Genomic DNA, 11,771 nt, shown 5'->3' with positions numbered 1-11,771 from the left:
AATCACAATACCTTAATAAATACATATACATACAACAAAATTGACCTTAACTTAATACCAATAAAGCAAAATTTATACCAATGTAAATTATTCATATCTATATCATATCCCCCTTAAAATGTAAAAGAACATTTATAAACAATATTTGGGAATATGGGCGCAGTTATTTCTCTCCAAACTGCTTCCTGCTGAATGGGGGCGCTGTTATTCAGATCTTTCATGGTGTAACCTGTGTGCCAGGGTCATCTCAGTTGGCAGTTGAGTGAAGTAATTTTTTGAGGGTTTTCACAGCAACCTTTCAGGAGAGCATGGTCTATTATACCATATTGGGATAGATGCAATCCACAGGGTCTCATCCTCTGTGAAAACAAAAGAAGACCCTTTCCAAAGCATCATATCCTTAGACCCAAATTCTGAAGTCATACCCTCATGATATCTGTTCTGGTTCCATTTGGCAGCCCATATAATGAAATGTCTCTCTGTACTTAGCTCCTTCACAGTCAAAAATTTTAAAGAAAACACAATAATAGAAAGAATCCAGACTCTCTGTGAATTTTCCATTTTTACATGGCTTATTTTTCTTTATTTCTTTTAATCTATAACTATCTATACTCTGTCTCTTTAAAGATTTTACTCCCTTTTTTAAGGGTATTAACTTTATTCTCTCTCTATTTTTTTTTCTCTCAAGCCTATGTACACTCATCCAACATTGTGATCCATTTAGTGGTCTGGATCTGTCTTATTGTGAATTTGTAATTTTTTTTTACTATCCAGGAACATTTCTGAAAATGTTAAGCACTTCTTAAAAACTTAAATTGCACCACATAGGGGTAATACGGTACTGCAGGTACTGCCTGTTTCCTGCGAAGCCTAAACCTTAACTGCGCTGTTATTTATGGTAATTACGGTAGTTCCTGCCTGAGGTCAGCACAGTTCAGCATGGTGGAGCTGAGCTGCTCCTGCCTCAGAGCCATTTGGTGCCCCTGAGCCACACACAGTTCCAGGCACACAGCAGTCTACATTGCCATCAAGCAAGCCTTAGCATTTTACTCCAAATGCTCCATTCAAAAGCTCTGTCTTCCACAGGAGCCAGACAGAGATCACAATGGCGGCACAGCCCAGAAAGCCGCATTTTAAAACAGCCAGTTTTTTCCTGCTGCTGAGTCAGGACAATTTCTTTGCAGCACGCAACCCACAAACAGCAAAAAGCTGTCTTAAATTCTCTCTCTCTCCTTTTTAAGACCTCTCAGGTTTTTTAAGTAGATTTAGTCTATCACGTTGGGCGCCACTCTGTTGTAGGAGGAGCAGCGGCAGGCTGCGTCCCGCCACCCAGCTAGCTTTACACCCAAAATAATTACATGGAAACTGTATTCTTTTAAACACTGCCTGGCCCACTAGTTCCAGCCTCTTATTGGCTAGCTCTTACATATTGATCTAACCCATTTCTAATATTTTGTGTAGCACCACGAGCTGGCTTACCAGGAAAGATCTTAACCTGCGTCTGTCTGGAGTGGGAAAATCATGGCGACTCACTGACTCGGCTTCTTTCTCCCAGCATTCTGTTCTGTTTACTCTGCCTACCTAATTTTCTGTCCTATCAGAGGCCAAGCAGTTTCTTTATTACTTAACCAATGAAACAACAGATAGAAAGATGACCCTCCTCCATCATTACCCCGATATTAATAGCTTAAGGGGAAAGAATTACTTTAGCTCATAGTGTCAGAGGCTTCGGTCCATGCCTCCCTCAATTCTGAGTTGCTGAGGAGGCTGCAGGAGCATGTAGTAGAGGCTTGCTACTGGTAGGCATCTCTGGGTCCCCAGTGTGATGGCTAACTCCGCTTATATTAAGGACAGCGTTTCCTGGCTTTGGGAATCCTCTGGAAGCAGAATGCTCACAGAAGTGCTCAGAGTGTGCTTCCCTAGTCTCCCAGGTCCTTATGGATCTAATAAAGCTGGAGCAACCTGTTGAACTTGTTTAAACAGCCGATTTAGATCAAGTTCACTGGGGACACTAACGCTGGAAAGTAGGGGGTTCTCAGAAATAGGACATTAATTTTCTCTAAGCATCTGCTGCTGGGGCTGAAGACATGGTCAGTTGGTAAGGTGTCTAGCATACAAACATGAGGACCTGAGTTTGGGTCCCCAGCACCCACATAAAGAGCAGGATGTGGTGTCATGTGTCTGTAACCCCAGTGCTGAGGAGAGGGTCCATGAGCTCAGTGGTCAGTTGCTGTGGATAGTCTGAGGGCTCCAGGTTCAAAGACCCTGTAGCAAAGTAAGGTGGGAGCAATAAAGACACCAGAAATTGACCTCTGACCTACACATACACACACATAACTACATGTACACACATACCCATCCCACTACATTCGATGCATACACACACACACAAACACACACACAACTGCAGATTTATTTAGCAATTACAAAGAGGAAAAAGTATCTTTATTAAGAGGTTGGAACACATCCTTTAACTGGGTCCCAGTTTCTTAAGCTGGGGGTTGTGACCCCCGCAGAAGGAACTGAATGTGGAGTTATGAAATTTGACAAGAAAGGTCCATGAATGGATAAATCAAACCTGTGATGAATCCAAGGTGTTATTGCCTCAGGCACCTTTGCTGCAGCCTCAGGTCTGAAACCCAGCAAGCACACTCTGCACTGTTCACACTCATCACACCAGTGACACGCCAGCCAACGCTGCCCAAAACACCTCAGCTGAGATTTGAGACTACTGTATGCTATGAATCTCCATGTTGTTACTGCATACACAAAGAGTTCCATCTTTAGAGAATCCTAATCATAAGCACAAAGACTTCGTATTTCCCTGCCTCCATTTCTTGGCACATGTCACAGAACGTCTCTGGGATGCCTAAGAATGTCTGACTGAGGCCTGGGAGGATGGCGCAGTTAGTAAACTGCTCTCCACACAAACATGAGGACTGAGTTGAGCCTCAGCAGCCATGTGAAAAGCCGCCAGTTCAGTGGATGTCTTGTAAATCTGGCACCAGGGAGGCGGAGACAGGCAGATCCTTGAGCTCACTGGCCAACCAGCTTAGCCTACCATTAAGGTCAGCCAGAGACTGTCAAAAATCAAGGAGGAGGGCTTAATGGCACTCAGTGTGGTCCTCTGGCCTCTACACACACACACACACACACACACACAACACACACAAACGCATTTCTACACATATGTACACACATAAAGTTCCTTTTAGAGTTGGCTTGAGTTTCATTTAAAAACAAAGATTAAATTTATTAGAAAGAATATGTTCAACATACAATCTATGCATTAACAAATGCTTAAAAATTAAAAATCAGAGCCAGGTGGTTGCAGCAGCCCATGCCTTTAATCCCAGCACTCGGGAGGCAGAGGCAGGTGGATCTGTGAGTTTGAGGCCAGCCTGATCTACAAGAGCTAGTTCCAGGATAAGCTCCAAAGATACAGAGAAACCCTGTCTCGAAAAAACAAAACAAAAAAATGAAAAATCATTAAATGAATTTTGGTGGCCAGGTGGTGGTGGTGCACACCTTTAATCCTAGTACTTGGGAGGCAGGCAAATTTCTGAGTTCGAAGCCAGCCTGTTCTGCAGAGTCAGTTCTAGGACAGGTTCCAAAGCTACAGAGAAAGGCTGTCTTGAAAAAAATAAAAATAAATAAATTTTGGTGGAATTTGAACACTTTCTAGAAATTTTTGAAATGGCCCTAAAAAAATACTTTTTGCCATTTTGCAGTATGTATTTCTGTGAAGTGGTGATCTCAGCATTGCTTATGAAATCAAAATATCTGTCAGCTCTGAAAAATATTGAAGATGTTCTACATTCTGCAATACCAGACACCCAGCCAAGATTTACTGTTGGTATTATTAGGTTTTGGTCTTTGGAGAAAGTTTCACTATATAGCTTTGGCTGGCCTGAAATTCATTATGTAGACCAGGATGACCTAGAACTCACTCTGTAGACCAGGATGGGCTAGAACTTGCAGCAATCCTCCTGCCTCTGCCTCCTGAGTGTTGGGATCACAGCTGTGCATGCTGTGCCCCACTGAGATTTAGTTCTTTATGCAAAAATAAATGTCTTCATCTCATTAGTGTGCAAATTTGCTTTCATTTTTAATAAATAGAAAAATGATATGTATATAAAATTGTTTTAGAGAAAATTTCTTTTTTAAATTAACATTTTAAACATTTTATTTTATAGGTATGGGAGTTTTGGCTGCATGTATGACTGTGTACCACACATGTGCACGTGTCTCCAGGACCAGAAGAGGGCATCAGGTCTCCTGGAACTGGAGTTAGGCAGTTGTGAGTCATCACGTGGGTGCTGGGAACCAAACCTGTCTCCTCTGCAAGAGCAGGCAGAGCTCTTAAACAGTGAGCCATTTCTCCAGCCCCTCTGTTTTTCCTCTTTGAAGACTCATTCTGTGGAGCTGGGTGGGAAGCGCCCAGCTGGGCAGCACAGATGCTAAAACTACAGAGATCATCGTGACTCCTGCACGAGGGTAACGTGCAGATTTATGAAGCACCCTATTAGGAAGGAGAAACCCACATGCGTAGTCACGACATAGAAACCGTCACATGTCATGCTGTACATTTACATATGGTTTCCATTACTGGCCTTTCAGATGGGTTCAGGTCTTTCAAAAAATAAGTTACATTTTAATTTAGTGAACGTTTGGGGTGGTGGAGAGAGACAGAGAATATGTGTTTATGTGCCACGGTGCAAATGTGAGGTCAGAGAGTGACTTTTGGGAGTTGGTTTTGTCCTAAGGTGTGGGGCCTGGGGATTAAACTCAGGTGGTCAGGTCAGGCAGTAACTGCTTCTACCTGCTGAGCCACCTCATTGCTCTCTAATGGGACTTTTAATTTTAAATTCCCAAGGGGCTGGAAAGATGGCTCGCTATGTAAGGGTGCTTCCTGGACAAGCCTGAGGACCTGGGTTTGAATTCCAGAACTCACATAAAAAGACAGATGTGGATGTGAGCCAGCTCTGTCAGAGGTAGAGATGGGTACTCCTGGGGCTTGTTGGACACCAGCCTCACTCCAGGTTCAGAGAGAGACCAGGTTCAGAGGAATAATGGCAGAGAGCGATAAAGCAGGGCACCTGGTGTCTTCATCTTGTCTCTGCACATGTACAGATGCAGTAATACACCACACACGCATGCATACACATGCACACACACACACACACGGCCATGTTGCAAGTCAAGTTTTTGTTTATTTGCTGGCAGTTTTGTCATACCTAGCACTCTGAACATAATAGGTGCTGGGAACCCAGCCCGGCTCTCCTGTGTTAGCGGCAAGTGCTCCTAACTACTGAGCTTTCTCTCTTCTGCTTTTGGTCAAAGTGTTTCTGTGACAGCGATAGAAAGGAGACTAGAGCACCCTAAGAGGAGGTCTGGAGACTGCTTGCAGTGCCAGTATCTCTGGCCCTAGGTCACACACACGGACCAGCCCCCGAACCAGCTGTTGAGTAGTCAAGGAAGTGGTGTAAACCTCAGGCTTCCTACCAGCTGTGGACCCTACTGCCTACTGGTTCTCCCATGCCAGTCTCTCCTGTTTAGCTCTCACACTCTCTGCCTGGCACATCCCTACCCATTGTGTGGGCTCAGTTTTTTCTTTATTGTATGTGACTTAGTTCTGGGAAAGAGTTCTCTCTTTCCACTATTCTGAGTGTGAAACTCAGGTTGCCAGACCTAGTTTTAAGTACTTTTACCTAGAACGTCATCTCACAGGCCCTGGGTTTCAGTTTTAAATGGTAGTTTAAAAAAGGGCCTTGTCTTTCTTTCTCAGTTCCTCTTCCTTCTCTCTTCCCCCTTCTTTCTTTCTCCTCCCCCTCCCTCCCTATCCTCCCTTTCTCCCCCACACCCTCTTTCTCTTCTCCTTCTGCGCTCCCCTCTTTCCCTCTCCCTGTTTCTCCTCCCTCTCACTTGCCCTCAGCTCTTGGCCAGATGCTCCTGCTCCTGCTCCCGTCTTGTCTTATCACCCTGACCAGTAGATGGTAAGGTGTCTGTTTGGCATTCCTGCTTAGCTACACAGGGCGCACCCAGTCCAGGTTATCTAGACAAACAAAACTAAGAGGAGGAATATATACTATACAGATGGGATTTATTATTTATAGAGTGCCCTTCAGTCAGTGGCCCGACTATTCCAACAATGGCTGTCTTCCAACAGAAAGTTCAACAATCTGATAGTTGTTTGGTCCAGGAGGCTGGATGTCTCAGCTGGTCTGCAGTATACACTAGAATCCTGAAGAAGTAGGCTCTAATGCCAGCGAAAGAATGGCTTGCCAGATGAGCAAGGGCTTCTTCCATATCCTGTATATAGGCTGCCGCTAGAAGGTGTGACCCAGGTTTAGAGGGGCCTTCTCACCTCAAAGGATGTGGATTTAGGGTGGGTCTTCTTGACTGGAATGACGTAATCAAGAAGAGTCCCTCACAGGTGCACCCAGCAGTTTTGGTTTGGTTAATTCCAAATGTAGCCACGTTGACAACCAAGCATGGCCGTCACACAGGTTACAGAGAAGTTTGCATGTTACCTAGAAATGAGTTGTGATGCCAGGAAACATTATTCTGGATCTCTCTGAGTTTGAAGTCAGCCTGGTCTACATAGTGAGTTCCAAGGACAGCCAGGGTTATGTAGCGAGGCCCTGTCTGAAAAATAAAAATGCAATATTTTATTCTTTGAGAACTTAATACTTGCATTCAATATAGTTTGAGTATATTCATCCCCAACTCTTTCACTTAACTCCTCCAAGATCCACCCCCACCCCCTCCCAATCTCATCTTCTGTCTTAGTCACTGTTCTGTTGTTGCAAAGAGACACCAAGACTAAGGAACTCTCTTCTTTAAAAAGAATTTATTTTTATCTTATGTGCATTGGTGTTTGGCCTGCATGTATATGTATGTCTGTGTGAGGGTGTCAGACCTTGGAGTTACAGACAGTTGTGAGCTGCCAAGTGGGTACTGGGACTTGAACCGGGGTTCTCTAGAAGAGCAGTCAGTTCTCTTAACCACTGAGCCATTTCTCCAGCTCCCAAGGAAACTCAAAAGAAAAGCGTTTAACTGGGGGCTTGCTTACAGTTTCAGAGAGCCAGTCCATTGTCCTAGTGGAAGCATGGTGGTATACAGGCAAGCATGGTTCTGTCGTGGCAGCTGAGAGCTCTGCATCCTGATTCACAGCAGAGAGGAGACACTTGGCCTGGTGTGGACTTTTGAAACTTCAAAGGTCTACTCCCAGGGATACATCTCCTCCTACAAGGCCACATCTCCTAATCTTTCCAAAGAGTTCACGAACTGGGCATTAAAAATGCAAATCTATAAGCCTATGTGGGCCCGTCTCATTCAAACCATCACAGTCTCTCTCTCTCTCTTTTTTTTTTTTTAATTGCAGGGTGGTGGTGGCGCATGCCTTTAATCCCATCACTCGGGGCAGGTGGATCTCTGAGTTTGAGGCCAGCTTGGTGTACAAAGCAAGTTCTAGGACACCAGAGCCAAACAGCAAAACCCTGTCTTGAAAAGGAAAAACCAAACCCAAACAAAAAATAACCCACTGATTCCAATCTATGCTGCTCAGACTCATAGGTGTGGGATCATCCATTGGAGCATGGTCAGCTTACACCCTCAAAGAAAATGGACTCTCCCTTTCCCAGGAACCATCAACTATCATTAACTCCTCTGCTGATGGTTGGGGCTCACGAGTCCTCCCCAGCTCCAGGCTGGAGTGTTGACTGGCTTCATCTTATGCAGGTCTCGTGCAGGCTCAGACTGCTGTGAGTCAGGAAGGCAGTGTCCTGTCATGTCAAGAAAACACTGCTTTGTCCCCTTGCTCCCTAACTTCTGGCTTCTTCTGCCTCTTCTTCAGCGATAGGCCCTGAGCTTTGGGGCTGAGGGTTGACCTAGATGCCCCAGTTACGGCTGAGCAATCCACAGGTTATGGTTGAGCCCTCCACAGACACTCATTCTCTGCATTTAGACCAGTTGTAAGATTTAAATTAAATTAAAGAGATTTAATTAAACCTCCACTGTACAAAGAAACTTCTCTGATGAAGTCTGCACTAATATACAGGTGGAGAGATAGGAATTTAGAAAGTGTCCATTTAACAAAGTGTTAGTAGTTTCACCCCTGGGGCCTATGAGCTGGCTGTGGGCAGCCAGGCTGGTGGTGGGGAGTTGGGAAGCAGCATCATTGGCCCGGCTGCTCCAGCCTGGGGCTTCAGCAGGGGCCACAGCCCAGCAGCATCCCCTGAGCCAGCTGGGCCCCTCGGAGCTTTTCCATTCAGGGGCTGCCTGTTTGTTCTGGTTAAAAAGACTTCCTGCCAAGCTCACCCAGCGCTGACCTCCCAGCATCCTCCTCCTCAAGGGCCTTTTGCCAAGCGCCATAATACAGTGGCTGGGGAGCAGGGCGTAACAGGGACACATTTCTTGTGAGCACCAAGCCTCTCTGAAAAATCCCCAGAGTGGTCAGCTCTTGTGGCCTGTCCACACAGGTGACTGTGGCCATGTCCACCCCACAGGACCTCTGAGCAAAGCTTAGTTAGGCCAGCTCCAGCCTAGAGGCCCAGAGCGAACAGGTTCCTCTGGCTGTCTTCCCTTCTGGGCCCTCGGGCCTGTCTGCAGGAACTTTGGCTCTCCTCCCTTATGCTCTTTGCCAAGCTCAGGGCTTTAATGGAACTGATTTTTTTGGCTTGAGGCTGCCTTTGATGACTGTGTCAAATGAGATGGAATCTGGCCAGGTTGTTATAGGAACTCAGGAGAATCCCTGGGGTGGGAGAAATAATGAGAATTCAGGGCTTTTCACCGCATTTCAGGAGAAAGTAGAGCGTGATTGTCCAGGTTCATAGAGGCCCTGGCAGCAGGAGGAAGCCACCCGGACTTGGGGAACCTGAGTACCTCTAGGAGGTTTTGGGGTACTGGGTGTCAGGGGTGCCTGGCAAAGGTTTAATGAAACTTGGTTCAAGTGCTAACTGCCTCACTTTACTCCTTACGCGGCCTTAAGCAAATTAAACACAATGTGATCCAATTTTCCTGAAACACAAGGCCGGTTGTGGTGGTGCACACCTCTTGACCCAGCACTTGGGGAGTTGAGACAGGAGGTGAGATCTAGGTTAGCCTGGGCTACAAAGTGGAAATCTCCTACAACACAAACAAAACAAAAACAAAGGATGCAAAGAAAAAAACGTTCCAAGTCTAGAATAAAAGTTAAGCATTTGCTGTGGTTATCCTGGTGTTGTGTACCATGGTTGGGAATGAGGTTTTTTTATGCTTTCCTGACTCTTCTGATTTCTTTGTTTTACTTTTTTTTTTTTTTTTAAAAATCTTTTGGCCTCAAACTTGATCCTCCTGCCTCAGCCTCTTGAGTGCTGGGATCCCAGGCATGTGCCACCATGCTCAGTTTCTTTGTTGCTATTTTTAACATTTTAACAGTTTGTGCATGTGAGTTTGTGCCCATGGAGGCCAGGAGAGATCCTTAGATCCTCTGGAACTGGAGCTGCAGGTTAGCCCTCTGATGTGGGTGCCGGGACTCAGACTTCTGTCATCTGCAGAAGCAGTGTGTTTGCTTAACCACCGAGCCACCTCTCCAGCTTCCAGTCTTTGTTGGCTTGTGAAGCGGTCTCACTGTTGTAGCCCAGGCTGTCCTGTAGCTCACTGTGTAGCCCAGGCTGGCCATGAACTTCTGATCCTCCTTCTTTCACTTCCCAAGTGCTAGGATTACAGGTGTATCCACCAAACCCTGTGCTTTTTAAACATCATGGCATGGTCTTTGAATATCATAAATTGCTCACGTATTTGGAAAAGAGGGGCTCCTACAGGTGGGGGTGGAAGCAAATTATCCCCTTTTCAGGCGGGGATGTGGTAGCCTTGTGTGTGCTGCTGTTGGTGAGCAGCTCAGCTGGAGAAGTGCGCTAAGGGCTTCCCGCCGAAGCGTGTGGGTCTTTCCTGAGCCGATCGGGCTCCCTTGCAACATGGTGGCTTCTAAGAGAGGGACGACTGAGAGCAAGGTGAAATAAACTGTAAGACTTTATGGTCTAGCCTTAGGTAATACCTCCTTTTTCCTACCACCTTCTGTGTGTCGAGATAGTCACAAAGTCTGTCTGGAACCAAAGTGAGGGTGCATACACTTTATTGCTAGATTTGAATATGGAAATATTCTGGAAGACTCTGGGACATTGGGATAATGGGTGACTGTCCTTAGAGTATCCGTTATGCCAGTGAGAGTCATCTATGTGGCAAGGTAGTCATTGTTTTCTATGTTTTGATATATATGGATCTCATATAACACAGGCTGGTCTTGAACTTGCTGTGTAACGGACCCGATTCTGATGTTCCTGTCTCCACCTCTACAGTGCCAGGATTCCAGGATTCCAGGATTTACCTGTAGCCTGTACTGCACACTACCCTGCCAGCTTACTTCTTTTACTTTTAAAATTGCTGTATATTCTCCCCTCTCCCCTCTCCTCCCTCCCTCCCCTGTATCTTCCTCCCCCTCCTTCCCCTTCCCTTCATTTGGTTTCTTGTGTAGACCAGGCTGTATTCAGAAAGCTGGTTTGAACTCCTGATCCTTCTTACTCCACCTTACAAGTTCTGGTGTTAGGTGTATGTAAGTTATCATTCTCTCTCCCTGCCTCAAGGGATCTTTGTAGCCTCACTCTGTAGACCAGGCTAGCAGCAAACTCAGCCAGCCATCTGCCTGCCTCTGCCTCCTGAGCGCTGGCATTTAAATATGTGTGCCGTAGCATCTGGCTTGTTTGCCGCCCTTTGAGACAGTATCACTGTCTAGTGTACGCTGGCTTGGAACTTAGTATGTAGCCCAAACTGGACTGGAATTCAAGATTCTCTGCCTCTGATATTGCAGGCGGACACCACCACTCCTGGAGAATTGTTGTGTGAGTTTTTTTTTTTTTTCTGGGTGTGTATATCTAGGCCTTTGTTAGTTGTCTGTGTGTAGTCTTGGCCATGTGTAGGCGCTGTTGCCTTTATCCCAGTCTCTTGGTGAATGAAAGCCACTTCTATCTCCTGGGTTGCTTCTAAGAGTTACTTGTATAGGTAAATCTGTCACTATTTTTTAATTTTATTCACTAATTTTGTGTGTGTGTTCACATGCCTCCGTGCATGTGTGGCATTCAGGGGACAGCTGGCGAGAACTGGTTCTCTCCCTTCTTCTGCTTGGATTCCAGGGACTGAACACAATGCAGACAGACTTAGCAACAATCACTTTTATGCACTGAGCCATTTTGCCAGACTTCTGCCAGTATTTTTTAAATGATAAAAATAAATCGTGGAAGTGCAATGTGATTATATCCACCTAATAAAAATGTTTGGTGTTGCGGTTGAAGTTAAGTTTTTCCTGACCCATGTCAGCTTGGTCCGTTTTTTTTCTCCAAATTAAAAGTTGCTCTGTTATAAGTTTGGTGGGCCTGTTTTTTTTTTTTTTTAAATTTTCATAAGCACATAAATATACTCCTAGAAAAACCTTTTACCTGCTGCCCCTTCATGCATGTCTGTGTGTCTGCGTGTCTGTGTGTGTGTTTGGTTCAGTGAGTGATGTTATACTACTTGGCCATTTTGTTCTCACTCAGGAAATTACCCTGGATGTGGTCAGGAAATGCTTGCTTAGTTTTGTGTCATTTTTCTTCCTCATTGTTGGGAATGAAACCCAGAGCCTAAAACTTGTGAAGCAAATGGTCTAGCCCTGAGTTACACCCCAGTCCTTACTTCACATCTGTGTGTGTGCGTGCGTGCGTGCTTGCGTGTGTGTGTGTGTGTGCGCGCGCACG

At 45.5% G+C, this 11,771-nt stretch overlaps 1 protein-coding gene across 6 annotated transcripts in view; it reads left to right on the top strand.

Moving 5' to 3' along the window:
• Sfxn5 (sideroflexin 5) overlaps positions 1–11,771 on the top strand; it is a 123,364-nt gene that overhangs the window by 25,002 nt on the left and 86,591 nt on the right. The window lies entirely within an intron of this gene.

This window comes from Alexandromys fortis, unplaced genomic scaffold (genome assembly GCF_014885135.2).
Source record: "Alexandromys fortis isolate MF-2015 unplaced genomic scaffold, M_Fortis_MF-2015_v1.1 scaffold_138, whole genome shotgun sequence".
NCBI lineage: Eukaryota > Metazoa > Chordata > Mammalia > Rodentia > Cricetidae > Alexandromys > Alexandromys fortis.
This window is presented reverse-complemented; position numbering and strand designations above follow the sequence as displayed.